Below are 17,588 nucleotides of genomic sequence, written 5' to 3' on the forward strand. Positions count from 1 at the left end.
AAATTATGCTGTACTGATCGATAAAACAGTTGATCATAGTTGAGCATGAAACAATTCTGCATTGTTCTTAAAAATTGTAAACAAAAATTTTAATATTGCTTAAATATTTTTAAGAAACTTTTTTATGGAGAGGTTGTCCATCAAACCAAAATTCAGGCTTTCTCTTTTGTTTCCAGGAAACAGATCCTTCATACTCTTAGACTAAAAGCCCCGGAATGAAAATCTCATAGGGGAGAGATTACTATTGATATGCTGTGTGCGTGCGTACGTGTGTGCATGCATATGTTTTAATTCTGACCTTAGACTGTAGGTGGATGTAATACTTCTATTAAGCAGTCTGAGTCATTAACAATAATCCATAGCTGTGCCTTTACTTTGTAGCTATGATGGCAGTGAAGAAACAACATTTCTCTATGTCTACTTTTTTGTGCAGTGTTAAGCAGAGCAACTTTCCTGGGTGATTTATACCACTGACCCATATGACTTTTTTCCTAAGTACCCCAAGGATAAAATCACCTTCATCTGAGGATTTAACCAACCAATATGTTTCACATGTTTTTAGAAAACGTGCTCTGTAAATTGATGAAAGATGTTTTTCAGATGCCATCTGATGCCAAGTCTTTGTTGTTGTTGTTTAGTCTTTCAGTTGTGTCCGATTCTTCGTGACCCCATGGACCAGAGCACGCCAGGCCCTCCTGTCTTCCACTGCCTCCCAGAGTTTGGTCAAATTCATGTTGGTAGTTTTGATGACGTTGTCCAACCATCTCGTCCTCTGATGTCCCCTTCTCCTCTTGCCTTTCTCTCAGTTGAACCGCCTTCACAGGTGTGTTTGGTGGGGACATGTGAGAGAGCCTTCTCTGTTGCTGCTCCCAGACTTTGGAACTCTGTCCCACAGGAGGCCAGGCTGGCTCCATCTTTGTTGTCCTTCCGCAAGTAGGCAAATACCTTTCTTTCTCTTCAGGCAGGCTTTCCCTCAGCCTGAACAGGGTTTTTAAATGGATTGTTGTGCCTTACTGCTCTGACTGTGTTTTTAGTATTTCTTTTGTTTACCATTTCTCAGAGTGGTATCTGTTTGTTCTTTTTCAAGATTAGATAGATTAGACAGACAGACAGACAGACAGACAGACAGACAGACAGACAGACAGACAGATAGATAGATAGATAGATAGATAGATAGATAGATAGATAGATAGATAGATAGATAGATAGATAGATAGATAGATAGATAGATAGATAGATAGATAGATAGATAGATAGATAGATAATGCTCATGGGTTTGGTATCTGGCTGCAAAGCCAGAGATGGGTGTTTTATTTCCCACTCTGTCTCATTGACAGAAATTTGACTCAGTGATCCATAGCTCCCCTTCCAGCTCTGCTGTTCTAAGATGATGGTGATTGTTGTTGCCTTTTGAATGGGGAGCTGTTGTGGGACGATGGGAATTAATGAGTGAAAAAAAAAAGAGCGGGGAGAGGGGGCAGCAAAAAGAAAGAGGGTGAGAGTAGGACTGGACAAGAGCAGGTGAATAACAAGACAGCCAATGTAAGTGGATATAAGAGACTCAACACAAGATAGAGCAAGACCCTGAAAGAACAAGGACAGGTGTATGAAATAGAATAGGTGTACCAGAGAGCAGGTGTATGAAAGTGAGAGTAGATACAGAGGGTGGATGTGCACCAGCGTGTAAGAGAGCAGGTGTGGAAGTAAAAGTGGGCAGGTGTGTGTGCATGAGAGACAAGCAGATGAATCAGAGTGGGAGAGACAGAGAATGTGCAGAAGAGAACAAGAGAGAGCAGGCACGTGTGAAAAAGACAGCAAGAGTGAGAATGAGCAGGCAGGCAAGCATTTACATGCACACAAATGTGACAGGCATCTGGACAAGAGGCAGAGCAAGCACACGTAGAGAGCAGGTAAGTACAAGCAAAAGAAAGTGAGTGAGTGAGTGAGTGAGTGAGTGAGTGAGTGAGTGAGTGAGTGAGTGAGAGAGAGAGAGAGAGAGAGAGAGAGAGAGCGAGCAGATGCCAGTGGGACAGAACAAGTCAGTTTTAAGATCTATGGCTTAAACAGGCACCACATTGGACTGTTGATGCATGTGTAGATTATGTATGTTCAGGCCAACTTTGTTATGTCAAGGCCAAAGTGGCTGGTGGACTTGAATTTCAGAAGCTATCTTCAAGACAAATGGAATCAGGAAAACACTGATTCCACACCAGTCTTTAGAGTTTATGGCTTAGTTGTATATCTGGAATATCCATAAGCAAGACCTTCCCACACTGCTTGTTTAAGTATCTAATATTCAGAGATACATGTGGACGTCCTAAAGGAAGCCTTTCAGTGTGGAGGCTTCATTTAGGATGTCTGTATGTAGTTCTTCCAGCCAACTTGTCCCCCCCCCCAACTATTGATGTAATTTAAAATTCCTGGAGCTCCTCCTATTGGATATAATCAGGAAAGTACCAGGTGGATGGCGATTGATGGAGATCATTTTGTTATTAGTGTTCTCTGAATTAATATGTGAAAGAATGCCTTCTACAAAATTCCAGCCAACCTAGCATTTTCTCAGCATACGGGACTACATAGCTGTTCCTATCTCCAACTGTTGGGGACTGTTGTAATTCAAGGCATCTGAGAAGAGTGTGTCAGAATACAGTGGTGCCTTGCTAGACGATGATAATCCGTTCCACTGAAATTGCTGTTTAGCGAAAGCATTGTCTAGCGAAAAGCATTTCCCTATTGGAATGCACTGAAACCTGTTTAATGCGTTCTGATGGGGAAGAATCGTTATTGTCTAGCGAAGATCGGCCATAGGAAAGCCGCTTTGCGAACCACTGATCAGCTGTTTAAATAGCTGTCTTGCGAAGCTTAGGTCCCGAAAATACCCATTTTGCGAGTGCGGAGGGAATTGTCAAAATAGTTGTCTAGCGAAGATCGGTTTCCGAAGCAGGGACCAAACATTGTCCAGCGAAATTCCCCCATAGGAATCACTGTTTTGCGAATCACTATAGCGATCGCAAAAAGTCAATGTCTAGCGAAAAAGCTCATGCGGGGTAACTGTCTAGAGAGGCACACTGTACTGTACTATTTTCAATCTGCAGTGAGCAGAATTAGCCACTTGAGGGAACTGGTGAGCATTTTCATGTGTTTTGCAAAAGATGCACCTGAAAGGGCAACATTCAAAGAAAAGAATAGCAATGAGAAACAGAATGAGTTATTTTTTCAGATGTGGATAACAGTAAAGGTAATCAGTTGTGTTCATCCAAAGCTGAAAGTTGCGGGACAAATTCCTTTTTTAAAAAGAGGAATGTACCAACTTGATTGATAGAATGATTTCAATACGAATCCAAGGCAGACCTTTCAACATCACAGTCACCCAAGTTTATGCACCAACAACCGATGCTGAAGAGGCTGAAATTGACCCATTCTATGAAATAGAGAGTCAAGAGATAAAAGGAACAACAGACAAGTTTGGCCTTGGAGTTCAAAACGAAGCAGGGCAAAGGCTAATAGAGTTTTATCGAGAGAACAAGCTGGTCATCACAAACACTCTTTTCCAACAACACAAGAGGCAACTCTACGCATGGACATCACCAGATGGGCAATACCGAAATCAGATTGTGGTGATAGACTTACAGGACATTTCATATTTCTATCCACAAGCATCATCACAGATATCTCCAATTCAGCTTCATGGAGTCAGTGTACCAGTTCTGCGCCCTTCCGTTTGGGCTTGCCACCACCCCAAGGACCTTCACAAAGTGTCTAGCTCCAGTACTGGCATACCTGCGTCTGAACAATATAATGGTCTTTCCATATATAGATGACTGGTTGATCGTCACTGGCTCTTAAGCCAAGGCACAAAAGGATATAAGTTTTACTCTACAAACTCTGGCAGATCTAGGCCTTCAGGTCAACTTTGCGAAGTCCCATCTTCAACCATCTCAGATCATGGACTACATTGGCGTGGTTCTGGACTCCAACAGAGCCAGGGTCTTCCTCCCTTCCAAGAGGATTTACAAATTGAATCGTGCTATTTGTCCATTCTGCCCATACGCCAGGGTTTCGACTCATCACATGCAACATCTTTTAGGCCTTATGGCTTCCACTACATCTGCTCTTCCTCATGCTCGATTGAAGATGCGCTCCCTACAGGCGTGGTACCTGTCTCAATTCAATCTGTTATTAGACAACCCTGCCAAACATCTTCGTGTGACTCCAGAGTTATCACGTGAACTGACATGGTGGACTTTCATGCTGCATCTTCTAATTGGTTGACCCTTCAAGCCATTTCAACTGATAGTATAGATCACAACAGATGCCAGCACGACAAGTTGGGGCGCGCATTGTGGTGTTCACAAGATCCACGCCCTGTGGTCCAGCTCAGAGAAACTGCTACATATCAGTCTTCTAGAAATGTTGGCAGTATTCAAGGCTCTTCGCGCTTTCTATCCTCATTGGTTGGTCACGGAGTGCAAGTGGCTATGGACAACATGGCCATTCTATTATATAAACAAGCAGGGAGGCACTCACTCTTTGTCCCTCCTGTACTTAGTGATCGACCAGTGGGAGTGATGGTACAATCATCACATATTTCCGATCGCCATCCATGTGTTGACAGAGGACAATGATGAGGCTGATCACCTGAGGCACCTGACCACTCAAACACACAAATGGGTTGTCGACGACTCTGCGTTCGCCCACATCTGCAGCAGGTGGGGCACACTGGCCATCGACATCTTCGCGACTCAAATCAATGCAAAGTGCAAAGAGGTTTGCTCTGGAGCAGGGAGAGGCAACGGTTCTTTGGGCTATGCCTTCATGGTGACATGGGATGCTGTCCTTCTCTGTCTTTTTCCTCCCATCCCGCTTATTCAACAGACAATTGTCAGGATCTGCCAGTTGCGAGCCAATGCCATCCTGGTAGCTCCATGTTGGCCTCATCAACCATAGTTTACCACCATCAAGACCATCACATCCGATTTCCTGAGACTGTCTCCCCAATCATTCCTCCTAACTCTGTATGGAGGCAAGGTCTGTCACCCTGACATAGAGTCGCTCCATCTCATGGTGTGCAGGATTCTCCCAGTATAAAGGAGGTGCTGAACAGGGCTAGGAAGCCTTCAACCTAATTGCTGTATTGTTATAAGTGGCTTTTTTTAAACCAAGTTTGCTGCGTCCAGAGGTTTTGTGGCTGTTCCAGCTTCATTAAGTATTCTTCTTGCCTTCCTGCATTATTTGTTTGATCTAGGACTGGAGCATTCTACACTTAAAGTTTATATTTCAGCCATTGTTTCTTATCATCCTTTGGGTTCAGACGCTTCCCACTTATTCTCACAGCCAACTGTCAAGAGATTCCTTCAAGGTTTGAATAACATTTGTCCACCTGTACAGCCTCCAATCCCTCAATGGTCTATTCAGACTGTTTTGAGGGCTCTTACACGCTCACCATTCAAACCTATGGCTTCTACTCCTCTAAAACTTCTTTCTCTAAAGACTTTGTTTCTGGTGGCTATTACGTCCGCATGGAGGGCAAGTGAGTTGGCTGCACTGCGGGCTGATGCACCTTATGTACAATTTCACTCTGATAAGGTCGCCTTATATCCTGATGTCTCATTCCACCCTAAGGTGATTATGAGTTTTCATGTTAATCAGCCTTTGATCCTCCCAACACTGTTTCCTAATACTTCTTCCGATGTTGAGTGCATGCTCCATTCCCTTGATGTTCTTTGGGTTTTGGCCTTTTAGGATCAGTTTTACCGTGATGTCCCTCCTTCTGGTAAGTGAGCTTGCTAGTCACCCATTCATGTGCATTCACAGAGACCAGGAAGAAGAAAGAGAGGTTACTTACCTGTAAACATGGTTCTTCGAATGGTACTGTGTGAATCCACATGTCCCGCCCAACCTCCCCGCTGTCCATCATGGGTTGTCTACAGCTTTCTCATTATCAGGTCGATGACAGCGGCAGATGTTTGGAACTGAGGTACCATGGGTGGGTGGGGCATGCACACCTTGGGAAAACGTTCTATTGGTCAGTTATTTAAGCTCTAGAATATTCTGAAGAGTCCTGTGCAGGCACAGTTTAATACATTTGTGTGGATTCACACAGTACCACTCAAAGAACCATGGTTATAAGTAAGTAACCTCTCTATTTTGAAGGAAATCAACCCTGAGTGCTCACTGGAAGGACAGATCCTGAAGCCGAGGCTCCAATACTTTGGCCATCTCATGAGAACATAAGACTCCCTGGAAAGGACTCTGATGTTGGGAAAGAGTGAAGGCAGGAGGAGAAGGGGACGACAGAGGACAAGATGGTTGGACAGTGTCATCGAAGCTACCAACATGAATTTGACCAAACTCCAGGAGGCAGTGGAAGACAGGAGGGCCGGGTGTGCTGTGGTCCATAGGGTCACGAAGAGTTGGACACGACTTAACGACTAAACAGCAACAACCAACATCTGTTCCAGATAAATTAGTTGTTCACATGAACAGAAAAATGATACTGAATCTGTTTTAGATAAGGATGAATTTCACTTAGAGGGTCAGGCTTTTAGTCTGGATGAGCTGATTGAACCAGATTTGTGCTTAATGATCCATAGGATCTCTTCCGGCTCTGTAGTTCTAAGATTATTATTATTATAAATCCCTGCATTTTATGACATGCATGATCATATATTTTTAACAACTGTCCAGCTAAATGTATCTATGTAACTTGGACTGAGCTGCCACAACAAGCAAGACAAATAAAGGCAATGGATCACTGCATAGCAACCAAAGCAACTTCTTTTTCTTCTTTCCTTTTTTGGCTATTTATTTATTGTTTGACCAATGAAGAAGACCACTGTACCCTGGTTATTAAATCTGCCCTATCTTTATCATGGGGTCACAAAGATTCAGACACGACTTAATGTCTAAACAACTACAAAAATCTTTGTCAAACAGGCAAAACTGTTTGAATCATGGGATATCTTGTCTTCATTGACATTTCTTTCATTTGCACACAAATTCAAGATTATTTATGACAGTAATAGCAAGTTCATTGAAATTTAGATAACACATCAGAATCAAGAGGGGAAAATCATTTTCTAATGTTTATAAGGCCTGTAGACTTCAGATAAGTGTTCTGACAATGTTAAACCATGATGAGAAATATGCTGTGTGGGGAGAGAAAGCGAGTGAAAGATAAATGTAGGAACTATCTCTTCAAACCAGATCAGGTGGCTCAGTACAGAAAAAGCTGACTTCTAAACACAGTGGATTAAATACTTGCACAAGACATAGATTATAAAAAATAAACTGTGCACTGTACATTCATTTTTTAAAAAATAATGTGCAGCTACATTTTAAATTAAGATATTTAAAAATGTCAATTGTATCCATAATGAATGAACAATTTTTCAATTTTCCCAAAGTGAAAAAATTGCCAGATTAGTTTCTTATAAACTGGCACAATTAGTTGTGTATTTTGATTAGGCAGAATACTGTGGACGCCTCAAGAGACTCCACTGCAATGCTTAATAAGGGTGAAAAAGCACCATGGTACCTCCCAGGAAAATCTGTTTGTTTATTGTGATGTAAGATTCCATGACGATGGCTACATTTCATCAGAGCGAAATGCACTCCCCCATAAGAATACAAATCTACTGACAATTTGCTAAAGCACGTTGGCGGAAGAGCTGTGTTAACCAGTGAGACTTAAGGATTAAACTAATTATAACATTAATTGCACAGATGCAATTAATAGGTAGATTTTATGGAACGTTTTTGCTCTGGGAGTCAATAAAGTCTAATGCATGAAGCTAGCATTTTTCTCCAAGTAGTCCTTTACCTTAAGTGAAGGCTGAAATAATAACTTTTGTACAGAAGTCCATGGCCACAGTGTTATAAAAGAAGCAGGAAGGTGGCAATGACGTATATGAACATGGCTTGATTGGGGGACCAGGAAAGCTTTGCTTATGTTTATATTCACAGCCTGCTTCATGGCTGATGACCCTCAGGAGTATGGTTACACAATTATAACAAATAAAAACCCTACACAGTTAAAAAAATCACCATTTATTATAGCTATAAATAGCACAACAACAGCAGCAATATAATTATCCTGCCTGGCCAAAACAACTATCACTGATGTTCTGTGAATTGTGATGGGAATACTTCCCCTTGTTCTTGATAATTAAGGGGCCAATTACCTGTATGCAAGATTTTTCTTTCAGAAGCAACCAGCATGAGGAACCTCATTTCAGTTAAGAGCCTAATAGGGGAGATATATCCCTTTATTGTTCTGTCCACAGCTTTGATTGTAAAGTGGTGCTCCGCAAGACGATGATAATCCGTTCCATAGAAATTGCTGTTTAGTGAAATCATTGTCATGCGAAAACTGTTTTCCCATTGGAATGCATTGAAACCCATTTAATGTGTTCCAATGGGGAAAATACATCATCGTCCTGCGCAGATCGCCCATAGGGAAGCCATTTTGCAAGCGCCGATCAGCTGTTAAAATGGCTGTCCTGCGAAGCATGTGTCCCGAAAACATAGAGAAGCCATTTTGGGAAGCCGCCAATCAGCTATAAAAATTGTCGTCTTGCGAAAAAACGGTCCACGAAGCACAGACCAAATCATCATCCAGTGAAAATTGCCCATTGGAATCACTGTTTTGCGAATCGCTATAGCGAACGCAAAACCTCATCGTCATACGGATTCGTCGTTTTACGAGGTCGTCATCTAGCGAGGTGCCACTGTAATCCAGAACAGACTCCCCACAAGTTAAGTTTGTGCTGAGAAAAAAGGGGACTTGAAAGTAACAATGTTATCTGTGACCCGTTACTTTTGAGGATTACAAAGGCACTACTCTGCTTCTCTTGCATACAATATAAGAACAGATAACTTTGTTATCTTTTTTCTCAGGTAAAAACTAACATTTATCCATAACTCTAATTTTGTTACATTTGAGTGGCTAAAATTCTTTGAAGAGATCATTTGAAACAAATTATTTTTATTTTTTCATTTTAGGCTACTTCATTCCTTTTTCATATTTTTCTTTCCACCAAAATATAAACTACAAAGTGGTGAAAGAGTAAAGGAGTTACGTAGCACGTGACATCACAAATTACTGGAAAGAAAAAAACATCTAATAACTTTCATGGTGATGACCTACTGTTTGGAGAAGGCCTTTAATAATTACATATTTAATTTCTTTTGAAAATGACCTTTTCAAATTGGGGAGGGGGGCTTGAGACTTTACTAGGTAGCAAAGAGCCAAGGTGAAGTTGAGCACTTTCAGGTCAGTCTTCCTGTGCGGCCCGTTTTTGGGGAAGACAATCCTCCTGCAATTAAGAGTATACTGACTGAAATCCTGTTGCTGTAAATATGCCTGCCGAAGGATGATGATGCCATCAATAGGGGGGAGATTTTTTTGGTAAATAAAGACTCCCCTCTTCCATAGTTTATTTGACTTGCAAAAAGTCAATTTTTAACAATGTGGAATCTGTGGGGCAGAAGAAGGAGGTCTTTCATTACTGAAAATCAGCAGCAGAGGATGATGTCACTAGTGAGGAAATATTTTCAGTAGTTAAATACTTCTCCCTCCATCTCATGGCTCCCATGGTTGCCACACGACTGATTGTTTGCAAACCAGACAAGCTGAGGAAAGGAAGAAGGAAGTCTTTAATACCCAAAGTCTTTCTCTGCTGGTGAACTCATCACTGTTCCATAAATGTAGTTATGCCAGTAGGATTTTAAACACTTTGTACAATAGTCAGTTTCACATATATTTTAACCCATAGAAGACTGATAGTCCCTCAATAACAACAATAAGAACAACTCACAGAGAGGGAGGCTTCTAAGGAGAGATCACTACTGCCAAAAAGCTCTTACTTCATTCTACTCTGAAATGATACAACTTCAAAAAGCTTGTGGATATGTAAAATAAAGCAGGTGACATACAAGCCTCCTGCAAGTATTATGATGATGATGATGATGATGTACTAGCTGAAACTATTGCCTGCTTTTAACAAACTCCTGGAAATGCTTTTTATGGAAGCAGCATTGTATTTCCACCAGCAGATGGCAAACAACCAGCAGCAGCAACACGACATCCATCTGGAAAAATTTGAAAAGTGTTTACAGACAAGTTACAGGCATTTATTCCTCATTACGTTTATGCCTACATTAGAGGCAATTTTCAACAGCTGCTTGTGTATCTAGAAATTTAGAACTCTTTATGAACAAATTGAATGGTGCAATCCATATATGCAAAAGTTATGACCGTATTTGTGAATTAATCAAATAGTAACTTCAAGAAAACAAATGTGCATTTTCTCCTTTTCAGCCACAAGAGTAAATTCAGCAGGAGCAACAAATAATTTCAAAAGCTCAACTGAAATTTTAGCAGCTGCTAGTATTCAGTGCAACTTTAGATATGTCTACAAACAAAATTAATAAATAAAATTCAGAATGTACACCTATTTTTCTTTTTCAATAGCCAGTTTAAAGCCTCAGCATCCCTGCTAGGAAAAAATTCCAATGAACTTAGTAGGACTTCCAAGTAAATCAATTGCAGTGTGTTATTTGTTTCTCCAAGGGCAATGACAGCTTTGATGCCTCTACTTCCTGAGTACTGTACTATCCTGGTGCTGTTTTGATAGATTCTTTCAAATCTAGGAGAGTTGAGCATTAGGTACTTATCTGGAAAGTGGTAAATATTCAAGTCTTTCTGCACTATATGGTCCAGACCCATAATCTACCATTATATTTTATGTGGTTTTCATGACTATTGAGAAGGGGGTAAAAAGCCTTAAATTGGCACCTTATCTCATGAAGTTTCTTGTCAAACAGTATCACTTGTTTAAGGATACCTCTATGATGGTCATACTTTTTTTTTAAAATGGAGGAAATCCCTTCTTCAACCCTTCAGAAAACTCTTGAATGTCCTCTTCTAACTAGAACAATGTGCTTGTCCTTTGAATTTGTGCAGGTTTCTTAACTTGGCCTTATATATCATTTAAATAACAATTACAAAGCTATAATAATAAACTACAGGACTAAGCATTTCCTCTTTTGGGAACCCTAAAAATTTTAAGCTGCACTTGCACAAAAATCCTGTATGCCACCTTCTGAAAGTTAGAAGGCTTAGATGGAGCAAGCTATCATTGCAATTTTCATTCAATTCTGGTAAGAAATCGTTCCTATTTATAAAACCAGTCCTTTGCACAATCTTTTAACTTTTCCACCCTGAAAACTAGTACACATAATATTGTGTGAGGTCACTGCACCTGCAAATTTCAGTCAATTTTGAAAAACTAAAAATCACAAAAAACATCTTATTGTCATTTGTTAATTTCCAGTGAGCAACAATTTTGTGATTTGTACAAGCTTCAGTTCTGAAAACCCTGGCAAATATTTGTTTTGAAAAACTATCAAATGGCCATTCAGTTTTATTTGCTGATGCTTGATGGGGAAACCAAATTATGTCAGACAGATTTCTGAACTGTAGTGTACAAAATAGGGGCTACGTTTTTGGATGTACTGTAGTTCAACAGGTCCTAGTTAAACCTATGTTGGAGAAAAGAAAGGTGAACAAAAGTCTGTAAAGCTATACACGCATTTTTAAAAAGTGTGGTAATTTATTTACAAAAAAATTAATAGGGTACTGATGAAGAGGGATGTGGACATTAGCCAGCACATAGCATAGATCGCAACATAAACGAGAGAACTCACAACTCCATATGTGGCACTGAGAAAAGGAAGCATAAAAGTGTCCTGATATGGCCAACAGTCTTAGAAAAAAAGCAACACTACTTTTCCAGATATAGTAAAGCTGAAGACTACCACACATGCTGGATGTACCATAAGGAAAAAAGAAACACTCTGGGGTACTGTGGAATATTTATGATAAAGTGTTGCCATGTTTTTTTAAATACAACTATTTGGTTGCAGGAGTCTGGGATGTAAAGCTATCTTTGTGGGTTAGCCGTAGGCCTCCTTTATGGCAAGCATCCACTCAGCCATTGGGTGGTATTGCAGTGTTCTTTCTTCTTCTTCTTCTTCTTCTTCTTCTTTTAGAAATATATGCTCTTTGGTCTTCAAACGAAGTTAGTTTGGAAGGCCTCATGATATTCATTTGTTAGATAAATAATGCTTTCAGATTTTTATCTGTCAAATTTAGGTTTCAGAGGCCCAAGTAGTGCAACTCATTCTGTATGATTAAGGGGGCTGTAGACTCAGATGATTACTACCCCACCCTATTTATTTGGAAACAGCTTCACTGATGCTTGCATAGGATTGTCTGATGACATACTTAGCTAGGAGACAGACCCATATGACTGTTATATAGGATGAAGCTCCACTGAACATTTTACACATCGTATATAATGGCAGGGGCAATGCAAACTAATTCAAATGTTGAAAGATACCTACACATAGCAACATGCAAAGTTTTCTGCTTAAGCTATCTCAGTGCCATACCAGAATAGAAGTAAAATTCAGTTGTTTTTCATACAAGTAAGATAGTGCTGTTGTTTACAATTATTACGATTAATTAGACAGAAATCCTGGTCATGTATAACCAAATTCAATGAGACTTACTTTTGAGTAAATACATACATGTTACAGTACAAACTATGTATGTTAACTTCTGTTGAATTCAATAGCATTTACTGCTAGGTTAGTATGTACAGAACTGCAAAGTTAGAAATGTATGCTGCACTGTAATACTGTAGTAACTTTGTTATAGAGTCATATAACAAGTATAGTATATTGATGCACTGCCCTACATATCAAAAGCTAGACCAGGAAGAAATATATTCTGCATAGGAAAGGTTCACTGCAGTTGTATAAAAGCAGGACAGTGAGGCCTCCAGCAATTGGCAGCCTTAAATGTTTGTCAGTCTTTTTGAATATATTGCCATATGAACACATAACATGGATTAAGTGACAAGTAATAAAATACTTGACTTAAAAATAAATCGTTCTACATTTAAAAAATCACATTTTCAGCTGTCTAACTACAATAACTAATTAATTATTATTATCATTACATAATTATATCATTCAACTTATATTTTATTCAACACATAATAGTACAATTATAACAATATAGTTATAATTATAACGTGTTGAATAATTTGCCTGTACTTTCTCACTGCTCATTCCTGCCTGCATCACATCGTTCTGCCCCTCCTTTGCATCTGCTTCAGAGGCAGAAAATATGAGATTTATATTTTTTAATGTACTGGAATAAAATGGTTTCTGCAGTACACAGTGCAGTCACAATATAGTAGGAGACATCACTTCATCCCAACATGCATGTGCAGACAAGCTGAAGATAAGTATGGATACCACTATTTTCACCAGATTTTTTTTAATCTCCAGGAAAAGACTGTGCATAACAGAAGACTGATGAAACAAGTACCATGCTTCCTTCCTGGCAACATTAAAGAAAACGAGGCAGGCAGCAGTGAACAGTAGCATAGTACGAAACATGCTAGTGTCAAACCCAGCAGTGTTTACAAGGTTGAATGGCTTAGTTTGCACTGATATTCTGTACCTTTGTACCAACTGTAGATTAACTGGCCAGTTTTATGATTTCTGTTTACGTACTTCAAGATATTTAAAAGAGAAACTTTGCCCTCGACAACCCTTTTTATAATGGTTTGTCTTTAAATAAACACTTGCTCTTCTTGTTCATGCAAAGACTTTTTAAAATCCATTGTCAGAGGAAAACTGTTGCAAATGTTTGGTGGTGAACATTACGTTGAATCCAAGAATCTCCCTGCAGAAGTGCATGGGTGGCAGAGAAAAAGTTATCAGTTTCCAGGCTCCCACTGCCCCTGATTTAGGTTGCAGAGCCTTGCACAATATCATATTTTATCCCACAAGGTTTCCAATGATTTTAAAGGATTGTTGCCTTCTACTGTAGCATGCAAAAATTTCCTGTGCACCAGAGGAAGTGTCTTTTCCTTGCACATAGGAATATTTAAACTAACAAATAACAACATTGGACATCTAATGCAGATAGGTGCTTGGAGAATGGGACATTCAGGACCAATTGGCATGTGGACTTTGGTGAGCCATTCAACTGTTTAAAAAATCTTACAAGTTTTACCACTGATGACAGGAAGCAAGACTGAGACCACACAGGCACAACAATCCATTAAAAAGCCCCGCTCAGGCAGCCAGTTGCTGAGTGAAAGCTTGCCTGAAGAGAAAGGTCTTCACCTGCTTTCAGAAGGACAGCAAGGATGGGGGCCAGTCTGGTTTCCTGTGGGAGGGAGTTCCAAAGTCAGAGCAGCAGCAGAGAAGGCCCTCTCCTGTGTCCCCCACCAAATGCATCTGTGAAGGTGGTGGGACTAAGAGAAAGGCCTCTCGTGATTATGTTAACACCCAAGCAGGCTCATAATGGAAGATACAGTCTTTGAGACAGCTTGGACCCAAGCTGTTTAGGGCTTTATAGCTTAGAACCAGTGACAAATGTCAGCTATTCTGTTGTGGTGTCATTTTTTTAAATAATAATAATAATAATAATAATAATAATAATAATAATAATAATAATAATAATAATAATAATAATAATAATAATAATAATAATAATAATAATAATAATAATTATTATTATTATTATTATTATTATTATTATTATTATTATTATTGATATGCAACAAACATGTTCATTTCAGTCAACCTTAGATATATATCCTATCTGGACTATGTCTTTTGAATTTTACATTTTACAGTAAAAACATAGGCCTTTTTGAACCCAAGATATCGAGCATTATAGGTTTTCTTGAGTCATTTTTTCCACGTTTATATCTAGAATGCACAGCCATTACCCTTTATCACTTTATAGAACTGCACTGATTCCTCCCCTCAAATGATATGGTATGACAAAAGTTTGTATTGTTTGTACATTATATTTGCATTGTAAATTGGATATATTTGATTCTGTGTTCTCATCCCTATTATTTGTTTTACTTCTTTGCCAAATGCTTGGTAAGTGAGGATAACCAGTAACATGTAGTTAAAACATGAAGATTTGTTATTATCAGATTCTGACATTTCTATAATATTTAACAGAACTATACACACTCCATGAAAATCTATTATATGGCATTGCACTATACGTCAGATAATTTTCTTTGGGTTTGGCTTTTGCACGGATACATCCTCAATAAACTTTGCTGACAAGAACAATAATGTGAACAATGCAAATTCAATGGACCATGCTGAATCACACATCCATGTCTTTTTAGCACAGAATACTGCATTTCAGCAATCTACACCATCAGTAATATTAGCTAAAATTCTCTTCTAGACTCTTCAACTTGTCATCTTCCTTTGTTAATATCACCGACTTTTTCACTGCTCTTTATCCTTCCATTTCTACCTTGTTCCTGCCTACTCACTGTGTGTGCTAGTTCATAACTGAATATAAAGTACAAGTTTTGGATACATAGATTTACACAAAAAATGTTTGTTGTAAATGTATTTCTTGCTTCCCTAGCATATAGCTGTTGATTCAATGTCCTTAAAAAAACTAAAGAAAACAACCAATATAGTGACGTGGTTATAGCACTATATCTATATAGTGGAAAGCATGAACCAGAACATAACTTCACTAAGAACCACAGATTTTTAAGACATGGACTTACCAAAAATGTTTGTTGTCCATTGCATGCTTCCATTACATATGGTTCTTGATTCAATGTCCTTTAAAAAACATTAACAACCAAAATAGTACTGAAATCAGTATATCAGTATAGAAGAAAACATTTTTCAGCTGCCAAATGATGTATAGATTAAAAAAACTGTAAAGGAAAATCATTATGTTTTAGGTTGACTTTGATACATGCAGCAAGGTTCTAGTTCTGTAGCTCAAGACGTGCCTTTGGATCAGGATGTCCAGAACAACTGTGACAGACATAAATCTTGCTGTGGTCTTTTTAAGCTTGTGTTTCATGTGCTTGATGAGCTGAATGATTCACTTCATAAACAAAACATTCATTGGCTTGGAAATGTAAATCATTGCTTATTTTTGCACTTTCTGTTCTGAAAATATATTGCAAAATCTTTGTTGTCTAAAACTGAGATGCTTATTATATTGCAATATACACCTGGTCCATATATAACATAATTTACTGTGGTAATACTGATTTCATAAAGTAATTTGCATTTTAAAATGCTATTTCTGGTCCTTTATATACCTATGAAATCACGTTTAGCTATCTGATTTGTAAATTTAAATTGTGATTTAAATCATAATCAATCTGATTTAAATCAAACTTAGCCTGATTACTGGTGGGTTGTAGTTCCCAGAATCGAAAAATCCCATGCCTATTAGTCACTGCAAAAGTGTTTTGTGAGCTTGCTGCCTCAAATGATTCATACAACTTTGAAGGAGTTTGTACATGAAAGGAATTAGGACGTTTCAAGGATAAATAAGATATTTTGGTCCATAACCATTCTTTTAGTGGCTATTCTTTAATTTTGCTCCATTGTTGACTGCCAACACTTAGTTTTTGCAAATACGTAGCCCTGTAGAATGACATAGAACTTTTCTCCCAGACTCAACGCACCTGACCCAAACGTAGGTGCTTAGTTATCAGAATATTCTTCTGATGAAATGCTCCCCGCTTGGGAATATGAACAGACAAAACTATCACAACATGAGTCCAGTGTGCCTTCAGGAGTCTTGGCAAGAACACACCATTGGAAGACAGAGATAATTTAATACTCCCTGAGTACTTGACTTCTCCCACTCAGGAGCTATCTGATTTCCAGTGGCACACAGTCTCAAATACAAACGATCAAACACACTCGTCTGCTTTTCAACAGATGTATTTTGATGGGATAGAGAATATTGAGGGGAACCAGGGAGCAACTGTTGGAGTTGTTTAGGGCAGGGGGAGATATGGCGGGGGACAGCCCTCACAGCACCATGTTAGAGAGAAGGGGAAACATATATTGGTTGTCCCTAAGCTGTCCTCAAACTTAGATAGCTTGGATAGCCATGGTGACAGGCCCCCTGGGTTGAAACTGCTGCTGAATGCATGTTCCGTAAATGGAAAAACAACAGATATCTGGGACTTCATCCTGGATGAAAAGACCGATTTGGCCTACATTACAGAGACCTGGTTGAATGAGGCTGGGGGTTTCAGTCTCACTCAGCTTTGTCCACCAGGATTTTCTGTGCAGGAGAAAGCAAGACTTTTGGGGGGGGGTCTATTGTGATTCTATCCCCCTCACCAGGTGCCCCATCCCCCAGTTTGCTGGGTTTGAATATGTGTATTTGAAAGTGTAAGCCTGGGACAGAATAAGGATTCTGTTGGTGTACCGCCCACCCTGTTGCTTAACAGTCTCCCTGCCTGAGATCACTGAGCTGATGGGAGTGGGGGGAGGGAGGAGGCGTGTTGAGTCTCCTCAGCTTGTTGTGCTGAGGAGACTTCAACATCCATGTAGTGGCAGCTTTGTCAGGAGTCACCAAGTTCCCCATCACAACCATGGTATCTGTCCCCCACTCATGCTGCAAGGCACATTTCAGAGCTGTTTTTCTGTACTGAGGTAGATGTTGGTGATCTGGGGGTGGAGGAACTCTGCTGTTC

The 17,588-nt window shown here is 39.4% G+C and overlaps 1 protein-coding gene and 1 long non-coding RNA gene across 3 annotated transcripts in view; one reads left to right on the top strand and one right to left on the bottom strand.

Annotated features, from left to right (window-relative positions):
• The window catches only part of LOC140706503 (uncharacterized), a 42,662-nt gene that overhangs the window by 19,358 nt on the left and 5,716 nt on the right, over positions 1 to 17,588 (bottom strand). The window contains exon 2 of the long non-coding RNA XR_012086146.2: positions 15,639 to 15,696. This is a non-coding gene — a long non-coding RNA (uncharacterized LOC140706503). The remainder of the gene's footprint in view (positions 1 to 15,638; positions 15,697 to 17,588) is intronic.
• The window catches only part of ARHGAP18 (Rho GTPase activating protein 18), a 107,009-nt gene that overhangs the window by 7,476 nt on the left and 81,945 nt on the right, over positions 1 to 17,588 (top strand). The gene's annotated exons all lie outside the window — the stretch shown is intronic.

This window comes from Pogona vitticeps, chromosome 1 (assembly GCF_051106095.1).
Source record: "Pogona vitticeps strain Pit_001003342236 chromosome 1, PviZW2.1, whole genome shotgun sequence".
Lineage (NCBI taxonomy): Eukaryota > Metazoa > Chordata > Lepidosauria > Squamata > Agamidae > Pogona > Pogona vitticeps.